Raw genomic sequence first — 10,500 nt, 5'->3', positions numbered from 1 at the left:
CCGTTCTGTTCTAGCTCTTCCACAAGCCTTGATGATGTATTCAAAATATACTTCGTCAATTAAATCATTCGTTGAAACCTCATCATTTGCACCACAAATCATCATCATCACCACCGATTTTGCCGATATAAGCAGCTCCCGTAGGGAAAGGCTGGCGCCATGGCGAGAGAGAGAGAGAGAGAGAGAGAGAGAGAGAGAGAGAGAGAGAGAGAGAGAAAGAGAGAAAGAGAGAGAAAGAGAGAAAGAGAGAGAGAGAGAGAGAAAGAGAGAAAGAAAGAAAGAGAGAAAGAGAGAGAAAGAGAAAGAAAAAGAAAGAAGAGATAAACACAATGCACCCACAACATCCACAACATACATGTGCCAAGCCAATGTAAAAACAAACAATTCAGAACCATCCCAAACCCATGATACTGCATCGTGGCAGAAATGATGATACAGGAAGAGTAATCTCCTTTACTGTAGTGGAGACCAAAATTTGTGCCGCACCAGCCATTTCCACATGAAGTCTAAACAGGCAGTATCTGTCACATAGAAATTGTCTGTGGCTACACAACAATTTCAGAGGACCGCAGTGAGAATTAAAGATAAAAATTCAAAACCACAACTATATCAGCTACCTCAGCAGACATGGCTTACTGCTGCCCCCTAGAGGGGAGGAGGAATCTACTCGCCCTAAAGACGAGTCGTCGGAAATACGGAGCTGCAGATTGCCCCTTGCAGAGACAGGCAGTAAGCATTGCCTGCTCTGTAAGCCTGCAATTACCTGGATAATTTGTTGCGTACACAAACACAAAGAGTGGCCAGACGGAAGCCAAACAGTTCAATCTTGGTTTCATCAGACCACAGAATCTTGTTTCTCACAGTCTGTGAGTCCTTTACGTGCTTTTTTGCAAACTCCAAGCGGGCTTTCATGTGTCTTTCACTGAGGAGAGGCTTCCGTCTGGCCACTCTGCCATAAAGCCCAGATCGGTGGATTGTTGCAGTGATGGCTGTCCTTCTGGAAGTTTCTCCCATCTCCACACAGGATCTCTGGAGCTCAGCCAGAGTGACCATCGGGTTCTTGGTCACCTCTCTTACCAAGGCCCTTCTCCCTCAATTTCTCAGTTTGGCCGGGCGGCCAGCTCTAGGAAGAGTCCTGGTTGTTCCAAACTTCTTCCATTTAAGAATTATTGAGGCCACTGTGCTCTTGGGAAACTTCAATGCAGCAGAGATTTTTTTGTGGGCTTCCCCAGATCTGTGCCTCGACACAATCCTGTCTCTGAGCTCTGCAGGCGGTTCAGTCGACCTCATGGCTTGGTTTTTGCTCTGATATGCATTGTCAGCTGTGAGACATTATGTAGACAGGTGTGTGCCTTTCCAAGTCATGTCCAATCAATTGAATTTACCACAGGTGGACTCCAATCAATGTGTAGAAACATCTCAAAGATGATCAAGAGAAATGGGAGGCACCTGAGCTAAATTTCAAGTGTCATAGCAAAGGGTCTGAATACTTATGTAAGTGTGATATTTCAGTTTTTTCTTTTTAATAAATTTGCAAAACTTTCTAAAATCCTGTTTTCTCTTTGTCATTATGGGGTATTGAGTGTAGATTGATGAGGGAAAAAATGAATTTAAACTATTTCAGCAAAAGGCTGCAACATAACAAAATGTGAAAAAAGTGAAGGAGTCTGAATACTTTCTGAATGCACTGTATATGAAGTGCAAATAAGGTGATTTGGGTTCTACAGTGTTCAAGTATGCAATTAAATTAAAATTACCTACACATTGCAAAAGTCGTATAAATAAATGAATTTTGGAATTTACCTCCATTGACGCAGTGTCTTTTACACCACCCTATCTAACACTTTACATTAGTTATTCGTGCTTGTTGATTGTGTCCTTTATAACAGTAAGTTTCCTCTTTGGAATGATTTTCTATCTTGTTTCACTGCCAGGCAGGCAAACAGAGTAAGAAAATCTCACCTGTGTCCAAAGGAAGCGGTGCAGTTTGGCATTTTTAATATAAAATAGGCAAAGCCAAGAAACAAACGAAACCCATTCGAATTCCCATTTAGAATTACCATATATAATTACCCTTTAGAATGAGCATTTAGAACCCTTTAAAATTACCCTTTACAATGACCATTTAGAATCACCCTTTAGAATTAGCTTTTAGAATTACCTTTCAGAATTACCTTTTAGAATTACTTTTTAGAATTACCCTCTGGAATTACAATTTAGAATTACACTTTAAAATTACCCTTTGGAATTACTCTTTTGAATTACACTTTAGAATTACACTTTGGAATCACTCATTAGAAATACCATTTTGAATTACCATTTATAACGAGATGGTATTCATAGAATACTTACCGTGAGCACTCACCTTGGTGAGAGCCAACTTTTCTGTTTTTGAACGTTTTTTTTTCTTTGATCCAATATGGCTGCAGGACCTCGTGAGAAATGACATCATAAGTTTATATTCTCTAATATAATTGTTGCACAGATCATGCTCAGTAAATTTCAAACTGAGCGGACTAAGCGTTATACCTGTCAAATTATGACATCATAATTACGGCACCAATGACGTCATCGTTAACAACACCTATTCCCCATATTGAGTTCTTTACAATGAACCACGTTTCAAGTTTTTCCATGGAGCAGTTTGGAAATAGAGGTGCAACGTTTTTTGGTTTTTCCAAGATGGCGCCTGTACCACGTGACCGATGACGTCATAATTATTAAAATATTCTACAGGAGGTGGCGTTCCTATGGTGAAAATTTCGTTTCAATTGGACCAAGAATTGCAGACAAAAAAAATTCATACCGATCGAATCAAGCGTTGTACTTGTCGAATTATGACTTCATAATTAAGGTACCCATGACACCATCATTAACATATCTTATTCCACAATGGGAGTACTTGACAATGAGCCATGTTTCAATTTTTTCCATGGAGTGGTTTCGGAGATATAGAGGTGCACCTTTTTCCGATTTTTCCAAGATCGCGCCTGTGCCACATGACCTATGACGTTGTTGCGGATTTCGAGCTCGTCGACGTACTGAGGGGGGGGGGGGGGGGTGTTAAGCCCTGCTCCCCCTCGAGCTTCGAGTCCAAGAGGCCGCCCCCACACTATACTCATGGTGGACGGATTGCTGGGCAATTCCAGCCACCGAACCCACAGCTAACGCGTGGAAGGGTTAACGGTCACGACCCGAGTACCTTCGACACACGCAGCCGTGAGAACAGGGACTGAACCTCGCACGAGTCATACTGGTATTGAACGCACGAGTGGTTTGTGCGTCGCGTAACTCGTGCCGTTAACACTATGGAAACTGATCGAGCGGTTTTAATTCGTGCAATGCTAGGTCAATGGTGAAAATACGATGATGGCCAGGTTGGAAACAAAACCACAGGATTTATTCACAAATGTACAGTATTTATAGAAGAGGGACACAGTGAAGAATCTTAACGGCCTTACTTACGTTCCCAGACAAGGGCCCTCAGACTCGTTCGGGGAAGGGGAGGAAGAGGGGAATGCGCCCAAAGCGCGGCCGCTCGTGCAGTTTGCCTGGATGGGCTCGTTTGGCGGATCCCCCCCAAGGATGTTTGCGGCAGGGGCGTTGATCACAGTCGTACACGTAACAGGAATCCGAGGAGCGTATCCCAAGGTCAGCGAGGCAGAGCGCATGTGCAGGGAGTCCAGGCAGAGGTCGTGAGGGCAGAGAGAACGTTCAGAGTCCCGGGCCAGAGAGAGTCCAGAGAGAGTCCGGGCCAGAGAGAGAGAGACAGAACGGGGGTCTGGGCTGGGTTTTATAGCCGCCCCGGAGCCACCCTCGAATGTTCCATGGGCCTCCACTGGCCGCCGGGGGTCACGTGTCGTGACAGCTCCTTATTGGTTGCCCTCGGCCACTCCCTTCAGCCTCCATTGGCTGTAACTTACTGGCCACTCCCTTTAGCTCCCATTGGCTGTTCGCTGCTTACCGGCCACGCCCTCCAGCTCCTCCCTCGGGCCTGCTAGACCTGTCCTAGGCCCATGACACGGCACTTCAGGCTGCAATGAGGCCTCCCATTACTCTACCTGCCTCAACGCATACTAACACTGGGAAGGAGACTATACTTCACATTTAATAAGAAATAACTAAGCGAGGCTACATGTTGTGGTGTAACTAACTATAGGGGGGTTGCCTTTATTCCCAAAACCGCAATAACGTCATAATTATCATTAATCAGATTATACAGGAGGAGCTGCTCATATGCTAAAAAATTTGTGTCCATCAGGCTAACAGTTGCAGAGGAAATTGCTTTTTCATACTGATGAGATCAAGGGTTGTTCTTGTCGAATTATGATGTCATAATGAAGGTACTGATGACATCATCAACAACATATCTTAATCCCCATGGGGAGTACTTTACAATGAGCTTTGTTTCAATTTTTTTCCATTGGGCAGTTTCTGAGATATGGAGGTGTAACGTTTTTCCAAGATGGCGTCCTACAACGTGACCTATAACGTCATAATTATGAACAAAAAAATTATACAGGCGGAGGCGCTCCTATGGTAAAAGTTTGTGTCAATCGGACCAACGGTTGCCGAGAAAAAGGATTTTAAAAATGCAGACATGTACGCCACACATACGCCACACGTATGCACCCGAATGCCTAACCCTGCTTTTCGCTTCCGAGCACAGGGTAATAATCTGCGTAAAAGTAGGTTCTAAATAGGTGGCCATAATTTGACTGATCCCATGAGATGTAAACTTTCAATGTCATTGTGGCATGGTTATGTTTGCCACGCAGAGGCTCTATGCTTAGGTCTTCGACTAAATTATCATTCATGAAGACAATATCAAATAGACCTGGAACTTGCCCATCCCGAAACCTCGACGATGAATGAACAAGCTGATACAAGAATATATGAATGATGCAGTCTAAAAAACATTTGATCCATTGGGAACAAGATATAACAAATTCATTTTCTGCCAGTTGATGTTTCCATCGTTGAAATCTCCCAGAATGACAAAATGATTGCAATTGAAATCACAAGCTTTCATGATCAATGCCCACCCTTTAGAACTCCCCTTTGGATCACCCTTTAGAATCACCCTTTAGAATTACCCATTAGAATCACCCTTTAGAATCACCCTTTAGAATCACCATTTAGAATTACCCTTTAGAATTCCCCTTGAGAATCACCATTTAGAATCACCATTTAGAATCACCCTTTAGAATCACCCTTTAGAATCACCCATTAGAATCACCCTTTAGAAGTACCCTTTAGAATTACGCTTTAGAATCACCCATGAGAATCACCCTTTAGAAGTACCCTTTAGAATTACCCTTTAGAATCACCCATTAGAATCACCCTTTAGAAGTACCCTTTAGAATTACGCTTTAGAATCACCCATGAGAATCACCCTTTAGAAGTACCCTTTAGAATTACCCTTTAGAATCACCCTTTAGAATCACCCTTTAGAATCACCCTTTAGAATTACCATTTAGAATCACCCATTAGAATTACCCTTTAGAATTACCCATTAGAGTCACCCATTAGAATCACCCATTATAATTACCCTTGAGAATCACCATTTAGAATCACCCTTTAGAAGTACCCTTTAGAATTCCCATTGAGAATCACCATTTAGAAGTACCCTTTAGAATTACGCTTTAGAATCACCCATTAGAATTACCCTTTAGAATCACCCTTTAGAATTACCATTTAGAATCACCCATTAGAATTACCCTTTAGAATTACCCATTAGAATCACCCATTAGAATCACCCATTAGAATCACCCATTATAATTACCCTTGAGAATCACCATTTAGAATCACCTTTTAGAAGTACCCTTTAGAATTCCCCTTGAGAATCACCATTTAGAATCATCCATTAGAATTACCCTTTAGAATTACCCATTAGAATCACCCATTAGAATCACCCATTATAATTACCCTTGAGAATCACCATTTAGAATCACCTTTTAGAAGTACCCTTTAGAATTCCCCTTGAGAATCACCATATAGAATCACCTTTTAGAAGTACCCTTTAGAATTCCCCTTGAGAATCACCCTTTAGAATTACCCTTGAGAATCACCATTTAGAATTACCCTTTAGAATTACCCTTTAGAATCACCCTTTAGAATCACCCTTTAGAATTACCCATTAGAATCACCCATTAGAATCACCCATTATAATTACCCTTGAGAATCACCATTTAGAATCACCCTTTCGAAGTACCCTTTAGAATTCCCCTTGAGAATCACCATTTAGAATTACCCTTTAGAATTACCCTTTAGAATTCCCCTTGAGAATCACCATTTAGAATTACCCTTTAGAATTACCCATTAGAATCACCCATTAGAATCACCCATTATAATTACCCTTGAGAATCACCATTTAGAATCATCTTTTAGAAGTACCCTTTAGAATTCCCCTTGAGAATCACCATTTAGAATTACCCTTTAGAATCACCCATTATAATTACCCTTGAGAATCACCATTTAGAATCACCCTTTAGAATTACCCTTTAGAATTACCCTTCAGAATTACCCTTTAGAATTACCCTTTAGAGTTTAAAATCACCCTTTAGAATTACCCATTAGAATCACCCATTAGAATTACCCATTAGAATGACCCTTTAGAATTAATTGCACATTACAATTACCCTTTACAATTACCTTTTAGAATTACACCTTAGAATTACCTTTGAGAATTACCCTTTAGAAATAACCTTGAGAATCCTTTAAAATTACCCCTTAGAATTACCCTTTAAAATAGCCCATTAGAACCCTTTAGAATTAAATACGGTGGGTTAGAAGGTTCTTCTTCATTTTGTGATGGGCGGATGGACATAGCTAAATATTGAAGCGGCTTCACGGCTTAAAAATTATCTCACTCCTCCCTCTGCTCATGCGTGATCGGGACGAGATTCCGTGCAATTTTCCAAATTCAGAGCCAAAGTTACTCTTTTTGTACTCCAATTGTGATTCTGTGTTAAATAAATGGGAAAGAACTTCAGTTTTTAGTTTGTACGACGAGACCACATATAATTATTTGCATTTGTTGAAACCTTGTTAAATAATTGTAATAATATAATTCATCCTTGCGAGCTTCATTTTGATGGATATCAGTCGTTTCTTCCTAATGCGCACGCTAAGAGGGGAGTTATCATTGAAATTAAATCTGACATTTCCACAACCCAAATTTATTTGGCCAGTGGAGTGTTTAAATAATCTGCATGGATTATGATACTTTTTGAATATTATTTATGAATATTATTTTTCCAACAGAGTTAAAAGTGCTTATTGGGTTCTATTTAAGCTCAACGAGCAAAAATGCAGTGCAATTGTGGGTAAAAAAATTCTAAAGGATTCTAATGGGTAATTCTAAAGGGGAATTCTGAAGGGGAATTCTGAACGGGGATTCTAAAGGGTAATTCTAATGGGTAATGCAAAAGGGTAATTCTAAGGGGTGATTCTAAAGGGTAATTCTAAAGGTTAATTCTAAAGGGGTAATTCTAAAAATGCAGATTATATAGTAATTTATAATCTCACTATCTGCCATGATCTTTCTTGGGAAAACCACATTTCCACGCTGGCCTCCAAAGCCAGTCGCCGACTGGGCATCCTCCGTCGTGCGAAGTCCTTCCTCGGCACACCTGAGCTCCTCACCACATACAAGGCTTTCATCCGCAGCTCAATGGAATACTGTTCTCCCCTCTGGGCCGGTGCTCCTGCCTCACACCTAGCTCGTCTTCATGCTGTTGAAACCAAAGCTTTCAGAATCATTGGAATCTCCTGCGATGAAGCTAACTCCGAGGGCCTTTCACTCACTCACCGCAGGCAGGTTGGTGGTCTTTCTGTCTTCTACCGACTCCTCTCCGGCCTTGCTCCCCCAGCTCTCTCTGTGCTCTGTCCCCCAAATATTCCTACAGGTCACACAAGATCTGCCAGCAACCCTCTTCTGTTGAAACTGCCAAAATCAAGACTCTCTGCTCACCTTCACTCTTTCATTCCCCTTTTCTCCCGCCTCTGGAACAAACTCCCCCACTCTCTTCAATCCCACTCCTCCCTCCAGGTCTTTAAAACAGCTGTTCACCACCATCTCTTATCTTCCCCCATCCAAAACCTGGATCTTTTCTACCCCCGTTAATTCACCCAAGATCCACTTTTTTGAAATACCGACTTCTTTCCTGGAAATCCTAGCAGTGTCCATGTGTTTTCTTACGCATTCGGTTAAGCATTCGGTTGGTTAAGGGATAACTGGGTTAAGCATTCGGTTAACTACGTGTGGCGTGCGTGCGTGTCTGCATTTTTAAAATTCATTTTCTCGGCAACCATTCATCCAATTGACACGAAATTTAACCATAGGAGCGCCTCCGCCGACATAATTTTTTTCTTCATAATTATGACGTCATATGTCACATGGTACGGACCCCATCGAAAAACGTTGCACCATTATATTTCCCAAACCGCTCAATGGAAAAATTGAAACATGGCTCATTGTCAAGTACTCCCCATGGGGATAACATTTGTTGAGGATGATGTCATCAGTGCCTTCATTATGACATCATAATTCGACAAGAACAACCCTTGATCTCATCAGTATGAAAAAGCAATTTCCTCGTGTGAAAGACGTGTACTCGTGTGAAATATACTCGTGTGAAAAGACGTTATATTTCGACAAGTACAACGCTTTATCTGATCAGTATGCAAAACAAAAATTATCTGCAACTATTAGTCCAATGGACACGGAATTTTGACAATTGGAGCGCCACCTCCGGTAGAACTTTAAAAAATGATAATTATGACGTCATAGGTCACGTGGTACAGGCACCAACTTGTACAAAATGAAAAACGTTGCACCTCTATATCACCGAAACCGCTCCATGGGAAAAAATTGAAACGTGGCTCATTGTAAAGAACTCCACATGGGGAATAAGTGTTGTTAACGATGACATCATTTGGTGCCTTAATTATGACGTCATAATTTGACATGGACATGCTTCGTCTGATCAATTTGAAATTTATTGAGCCTGATGTACACAACAATTATATTCGAGAATATAAATTTATGATGTCATCGCACACGTGGTCTGGCAGCCATATTGGATCAAAGAAAAAAACAAAACTTCAAAAACAGAAGAGTTGGCTCGCACCAAGTTGACTGCGCAGGGTAAGTGTTCTATGAATACCATCTACTTGTTTAAGGACCTGGGTGAGGTGCATTGGAAGACCACTTCGTGGGACTCAGTCATGGGATCACTTCCAGAACAGAATAATCAACAGTATAAACAGATTTGTTCCATGATGGTGGCAGAAGCTCAAACATAACGAAGTCGCTCAAACGTCGAGGAGACTCGACGATCTGCAGCCATGCGGTTTAAATGCCAGATGGCTCTGCACATCTGGGGGATGAGAGTCCTGTCGACTCCAACAGCACGGACAGAGAGGGTGAATTCCCCAACGGCCAGCAGAGGGACGGAGAGGAGTGGCGACCACCATCTATACCACACACTTACCTGTGTGTACCAGCCATAGAAAGGCAATGCCATCATTGCCCGAGGAGACTCGACATCATTCATTCATTCATTCAAATACACTTCGTTCAGATATAACAACCCAAGGCACCACTTGCGCTCGATCTCTCAATCACTCATTGAATGGCCAGGCAAAGTCTTGAAGGATATGTGGGTGGAAGCAGGGTCCAGTATGGGCAGCACAGAAGCTAGGGGTTGAGGGAGGCATGGGTCAGCCCTCTGACGACACCACCAAAGATGATATTTTCAGCAGAGAGAGAACACGACAACCCAGACTTCAGCTCCTCTCGATTCCAAGCTCCAATGCTGACTAACTTCTACTTCTGCTGACCCCTGACTGACTGCTACCTCCCCTCCCCCGGTGCACGGTCCTTTTATTACCTCCCCTTTGGCCATGCCCGCAGCAGCCCTCACCCCCATCTTGGCTACACCAATCATACAGAACACAGATACCGTCACGGTGACATCATGCGGACCGACTAGCATCATGGCACCCCTTGAACCATGGCGGGCTGCGGTGAGGTTTTTAAAGCCACACACGGCACACAGACACAGCCAACAAAATCCTGCTCCCACACCTCTCCTTATCTTGCTGGGTATACAGAGAGATCACATATGAATTACACTTTCCTTTCCAATTCCTATGTCAACGACTCCACCTCTCATGGCATACATAAGAACAGGACCACTTCACTCTAACGAATCCCTGGTTACAAAAAATATTCTAACCCACACGAACACATGGACCATGCTAACTTAACATTCTACCTAATTTATACCCCCTCCAACATAACAGTATCTATTTAGATTTTGAAAGGGCCTTTGATCGCGTTCCCCATCAAAGACTACCTTGTAAGATTAAGTCATACAAAGTTGACGGGCTACTACTTTGCAGGATCAAAGCTTACTTATGACGCGGGACTCAGAGTGATGGTCAATGGCTTTAGGTGTAGCTCTAAACCGTCACCAGTGGAATCTCGTGTTA

The sequence above is a fragment of the Myxine glutinosa genome, chromosome 6 (genome assembly GCF_964187855.1).
Source record: "Myxine glutinosa chromosome 6, kmMyxGlut1.1, whole genome shotgun sequence".
Lineage (NCBI taxonomy): Eukaryota > Metazoa > Chordata > Myxini > Myxiniformes > Myxinidae > Myxine > Myxine glutinosa.
This window is presented reverse-complemented; position numbering follows the sequence as displayed.